Below are 6,692 nucleotides of genomic sequence, written 5' to 3'. Positions count from 1 at the left end.
CCTAAAACTTAGTATTTGGACAAACTGCATATAATGCTGTGATATATTTACTGCACAGAATTAATATTTCTTTTTCACATTGAGAATGAATAACTAACTCATAAACCCCATGGCACCTCTGTTCCACTCCGATACAGATTGAGAAATATATTACCAGCTGACTGAGGCTGGCATAGACAGGGGTTATCATTAGACAATATGGTGTTACAAGAACAGAGAGAAGAGGCACACACACACATTTCACTCTGCTGAAGGTTATTGGCTCACAGCCCCAGTGTGTGTGTGTGTGTGTGTGTGAGAGAGAGAGAATATGGAGGGATTCTGAAGATTGTTTAATATTGCATAACGTGATGGCCTCATTTCGCACAGCTGTGCAACGTTTGCATCGCTGAGACATGCACTTTAGTCTGTCTCGGCTGATCCATGGATGTATGTTGTGTTTCGAATGTGTTTTTTGATTGATACAGATGGGTGATATTTAAAGGGGTCATATGATGCGCCTACAATAATGTACAGTATTTGAAAAATAATGTGTTTTTTGAACATTAAAGCATGTCAACATATTCTGTTACACCAAATACACAAAATAATGATCTTTAAAAAAGCATCATATGACCCCTTTAAAGGCAAAATACATAAATGAGCAAAAAACAAACAGAACTGCAAGAGTAACGACTGTTTTCGAACAGGTTTCCCAAACAAGATTGGCTTTCAAAACATAGCGATATCTTTTGTGTTTCACAGAAGAAAGCTAGTCATACAGGTTTGGAATGACATGAGGGCGAGTAAATGATGACAGAATTTTCATTTTAGGGTGAACTATCCCTTTAAGATTTTTCATCTCAGAAAGCTGAATTCCATGTGTCACCAGAACAGAAGATTTCCAAACCCGCTGACCTCTTCTGGAACTTCAGAAATATTCTGATGAAAAATGTTTGCTCATCACATGTGTATGAGACTGTTGCGTGCATGAAAGTATATTTGGTCTGCCCTTGGGAAGAGTGCGGTTTCAACACTTGAACTGTGTAATCAATATCAAATAAAGCAATAACTCCAGATGCTCCATTTGTATTCATATCTGGATGTCTGGAAGCAGATGCGATTTGTCTTTTATTATATTCTCAGCACTCTGATGCATGCCAAGTATCCTCCCGATATATGGAAGAAATGCAAACGAATCTCATCACAGAATGTTCTCCTGAACTTTTATGGACCTGCTCAATGAAACTCTGAAATTGTGGCTGTGATATTAAAACGCTGTATTTCAGACAGATGAGTCTCTGTGAGCATTTCCCCATATAGAGTTCAAGCAATTTACAACAACTTACATGGTGGCCATAATTTGATTGTTGAGGAATCAAAGTCTAAATTAGAATAACAAACCCACAGCTCTAGAAAACACTATTATCTGTGGTTCGGTTTACCTACATAACTTCATATAGATTTAGTCAGCTAGAGTTTGTACACATAAAAAGACTTTGAACCAGTACAGAGGAACTTTATCCAAAACTAATCCCTTCATATTTACTAATATTATTGGAATATTAAGGTAACCTATTTGAATAAAATAAATGAAAAAGTCAGGTAACCTAAAATTATTATTATTATTTAAAGAAAATTATAATCATATAATATTAATCAGCTATGATTAATGTATTCAGATATAAAGAGTAAACCTACTTTCCCCCCTGAAAGTACAGTAATATTCATTTATTTATGAGTAAAACATTTTTAATAGGGAAAAATTTGTATATGCACTGAATGTATGCACCGAGACTGGTTGGTAAGGCATATCAGTTATGATAATAAAGAAATGTGTTCAAATATGTAATTTAAACAAACAGAAACCTCTGACTCTTTCTGACGCAGCTTTGTTCGGCTTGACCACCAGACACAACTTTCTCTCAGTCCTCTGCGTTATCGATCATATGTTTACAGTGACCGTAGAGCTCAGATTCAATCAATATTTGTCTCCGTGAACCTTTGGTGTTCAGGTAGTGGTGACGTAAATGATTTCCAAACAGTCTGCTCTCTGGCAGATAAATGGTTCATAGGGACGTTTTCACCTCACTGGATGCTGATGACACAATTCAGTTTGATAAAGATTTTTGTCACAAAGAGCTACAATGAGGACAAGTCCTGTACGGTGTGTTATTTGCTCTTTGATTAGAAGCTGCTGATTTTTAATTTTTAATTTATTGTTTTAAGAATTGCTAACGCTGAACAATTACTGTTTTCAAGCAGGTTTCCTAATTACTAACCCTACTGGGTTACAATTTCCCCCGTAAACAACATTTAAAATATTTTATAAATATTATATATTTTGTTTTATAATAAACAATATTTTACAAAATTTAAAGCAAATATTGCATTCAATTATTTTAAAGGGATAAAAAAAAGTTGATGGTAACCATTGACTTCCATACTATTTTCTTCCATATGGAAGTCAGTGGCTCAATGACCATCAAGTGTTTGGTTAGCAACATTCTTCAAAATATCATCTTTCGTGCTCAACAGAAGAAAGAAATTCATACATGTTTGGAACAAGTGGAGGGTGAGCAAACAATGACAGAATTTTCATTTTTGGGTGAACTATTCAGAAAAAAATACAAACTGTTTTTTTTCTCCTCCGCAGACTTTTTGTCTCAGTAAAATGGCCATATATACTATATGGCAGTGTATAGTGTTCCATGAACATGTCTATGTTTCTTGACCCCACTTCACTGCTGCTGTTATTTATGACGTCAGTATTTTTGGGTCATTAAATGCATCTCTAACTGATGTAAGGTGACCGTGGCCTGTCAAGAAAAGCCATGTGGATTGCATTGAGGTGGAACGGCAATCCATCTCAGCTCAGAAATGGACTGAGAACTAGCAGGCTAAATAGGACACTGCCTTTTGAAAGTTTATCTGTTTCTATTGAAGATTTTTAAACTCTGTATTATCAGTGTGGATACAATACTATACCCTGAGTCTGCAAAAAAGTTTTTACAAAAGCATTTTAGTGCTGAGGCAAGGTATAGTTTAAGGTATCAAACTTCAGTGCATAACACATCCAAGACTGCTTGTGTTACCCTCCTAAAAATAAAGGTTCTTTAACTGGCATCGATGGCTCCACAAACAACCTTTAAAAAAGAAAAAGGTTCTTCAGATTATTAAATTGTTCTTTACACTAAGAAAAATGGTTATTTTGGTTGGAAACGCTTTTCGAAGAATGCAAAATGTTTCTTTATGACATTGCTTTTTGGAACCTTTGTTTTTTAAGAGTGAGAAAGACCTAAATGATACATCAAACTGCACACTTATGAAGAAAGGTGTGCTTTTACTTTTATAACATTTCTGTAATGTTTTCTCACAAAAATCTAGATCTAAACTAGATAAAAATCTGTATGTGCACATGTACCTCAAACACTACGGTAATGAAAAGTTATTTTCACCCAGCTTATGATCTGCCAACACTCACTTGGCAAAAAAACAAAAAAGCATAAATCTATCTCATTAATCTTCACTCAAAGATGGAATACTCTAATCTAAGCATGTATACAATAGCTCTGCTTGCCCATGGGTAGAAACAAGCCAAAATCAACACAGCACTTAATAGTAAAGCGTATTCCCTTAAGACAAACTACTGATCATATAATCAGGTCTTGAACCACCAACACAGAGACACAATTTATAAAGAAACGGCGCAATTGTGCCAACGAGCCTGCGGAGAATTACTCAGTGTTGTGTAACATTATACAATGGGCTCTCTTCAACTGTACAAACTTACAAAAAAAAGCGCTTTCTAAGTGCAGTGGAACAACACTCTTATGTCCAATAAGAGCTTTTCTCGTTTGCTTCACTTCAGAGTTTGTGGTTGCCAATTTTTTTGCTGATCTCATAAAAGCCGCAGCTGTATTTCACCATCACGGATCTCTAAAGCTGTGTGTGACGCATTCATACTCCTTGAATAGCATGAATGCTGAGTCATATCTGCAGGCCTAATCGAGGCGATTGCTGAATTTATTCCACGCTGTGAGCTAGTGATCTGTGGTTCAAAGAACAGATGGGCAACATCTTGAACAGTTTTACAGGCCCATTGAACAGAGCACAGACGACTCTAGGGTCAGTGGATATTCGGAGTTTAGCCAGACCTCTGTGGATGCACATCTCTTGATTAAATATTGCAATATGATGTTATGACATTAGACTTTGTTGAAAAGAAAAGTCAGTACAAACTCATTTTTAATAATAAACTCATAATAAAAAGTACCTACTAAATGAGTTAAAACCTAATGCATTTTCAAAGATCAGAAGTCTTGTGTTCGTATTCTTATGTTTTTTAAAACACTTAAAAAAAGTAGTTTTACTGCTTTCTGCACTTTGTTATTCTTCCACTTATTTACCTATGACAGTTAATGAATTGAAAGTCATGCACGTTCACAGAAAATAGCTTAGGCTATTTCCATTGCAAAATAAGGTGGATACTGATGCCGGTTTCATTCCAGTGAGTTTAGGTTTACTTAGAGGTTAGCAGGCTTTTAATGAGAGCTTTCAAGGAAAATATATTTGCTGGATTATATTTGCAAAGTCATAAATGGGTTTTGCAAAAAATGCAAATGTCTTGGCTTGTGCTTTTAAGTTTATTGAACACCACTGTATATCTGCTTTATTTTCAGAGTTGAGTCTGTGGAAACTTGGGTGCTTATTGGGTGAGGATGGAGGGAAGCTTTAGCTGCAAAGTCAGTTCCAACAGGAGTTCGTTGTTATCTGAAGCAGCATTAGCCTCTCTGCTGCCCCCATCAGGTCTGGAGAATCCACACATTTATGTGATTTTACTGCAAGCTTTGGCTTGTGCACAACCGGACAGGTTCACACTCTCTGGAATATACGGGAGTTTAAAGTAAGTTGGCTTGAAATTCATGTCTTGTAAGACAAGGCTGGTTATTTTACTGCAAAATGTCTACCCTCATTTTACTTAATTCAACTTTAAAGATTCACTCATTATGTTTGTTTACATTTTGCCGGTTCTTTTTTTTTTTTAATGTGCCAGTTGTTTTAAACTTTATACTGACGCCTGTGGATTCATGACATTTATTTACTAACTGCTACCAGTTCAGACTGAAGCTGTAGGTCAATATCTTTTGATTTGTTGTTGTCTCATATACACACATTAATGAAAGTGACATTTTTTTGGATTCAACCCAACAATTTTCATGTTTATGCTTTGTAATGTGGCTTGTGCATTGGCTAAAAGTCCTATATGAAGAAAACATATTGTTGCTTTGAGTCATCTGCATAACCTGGCAGGTTATAATGTACCCTCAACATGGCATTGGCTGTTAAAAGGCTGTTTACACTAAAAAAGTTATTTCTAGGCCACTAATAGGACTAATTCTTCATCTTAAGTGAAATAATTCCAATCATATTTCTCAGAAGTACAGTTAAATTCTTTGCCATTTTTAAACAAAATTAGCATTTCTTTAAGGGAAAATAAGAATAAAGGCAACCCACGTCTTAACAATAAAAGCCATTAGTCTATTATATTACACATTTCTCCTTTATTTTTTTTATAATTTCTTTATAATAACATCTCATATTGTGTTATATTACATCTTCACTGTGCAATTTGCAAAGAATATTAGACTCCTGGTACACTTTATATCTGGGGGCACACTTCATATCACTTATACAATTTTGTAAATTACTATTTTATGCTTGTTACTGCATGTTGTTAATGAGTCCCTGTTTGAACTATCTGTCTTATCCTGAAGTACTGCCGACATGCTTTTATGCTGTTTCAAAAGGAATGAATTCCGGATATATCAGTCTTTGTGCCCAAAATAGAATATGAGCCAGAGAAAACACTGAATAGATAATGGTAGACTTTGATTGCATCCTGTTGAATTCAGAACTCATCAGAAATAGACGACCTCATCAGCTTCTAACAAGCTGATTTCAAAGAATGATGAAGTAGGCCACAGGCTTCTGTTTGTGTGTGTGTTTGTGTCTTGCTGGCACACTGGGTCAGAACTGGAACAATGAGTGTTTTTCTCTTGTTAGGGGCATCTGGGGTCCATCAGTCTAATATGTTATCATATGATAAATATTTGATTTGTAGTGTCTGCTATTGGCTACATTACTGGTCAAAAATATGGAATAATAGTTTTTTTTTTGTTGTTGTTGAAAAAGTCACTTATGCTCACCAAGGCTGCATTTAATTGATCAAAAATACATTAAAAACAGTAATATTGCAAATTTTTCAAATAAACACTTTTCTTTGGAAACTATTATTCATCAAAGCATCCTGAAAAAAGTATCACAGTTTCCACAAAAATATTAAGCAATTTTTAAAAAGCACTGATAATAATAAAAACCAATATTAATAATCGAGAACCAATCATAATTGATAATAAAGGAGCATTAAATGCATTAGAATGATATGATAAGGATGTGACACTGAAAACTAGAGTACTGACTGCTGAAAATTCAGTTTTGCATCACAGGAATAAAATTCATTTTAAAATATATTAAAATAGAAAACAGTTATTTTAAACTCTAATAATATTTCCCAGTAAATCCAGCCTGGTTGAGCTTAAGAGAACAAATAATAAAGTATTCCAAAATTGTACAGATATAAATGTATATATATATATATATATATATATATATATATATATATACAGAGGTGAGAGAAAGAGAGTGCCCTC

At 34.6% G+C, this 6,692-nt stretch overlaps 1 protein-coding gene across 1 annotated transcript in view; it reads left to right on the top strand.

The window, feature by feature from the left end:
• The first annotated feature begins 4,806 nt into the window (after positions 1-4,806).
• The window catches only part of LOC107664193 (solute carrier family 41 member 1-like), a 53,588-nt gene continuing 51,702 nt past the window's right edge, over positions 4,807-6,692 (top strand). Inside the window, exon 1 of the mRNA XM_016454683.1 lies at positions 4,807-4,885. The gene's annotated coding sequence lies outside the window, so the exon portion shown is untranslated. The remainder of the gene's footprint in view (positions 4,886-6,692) is intronic.

Source organism: Sinocyclocheilus anshuiensis, unplaced genomic scaffold, assembly GCF_001515605.1.
Source record: "Sinocyclocheilus anshuiensis isolate Anshui unplaced genomic scaffold, SAMN03320099.WGS_v1.1 scaffold67, whole genome shotgun sequence".
Taxonomy (NCBI): domain Eukaryota; kingdom Metazoa; phylum Chordata; class Actinopteri; order Cypriniformes; family Cyprinidae; genus Sinocyclocheilus; species Sinocyclocheilus anshuiensis.
The sequence above is the reverse complement of the archived record's forward strand: the minus strand, read 5'-3'. Positions and strand labels throughout refer to the sequence as shown.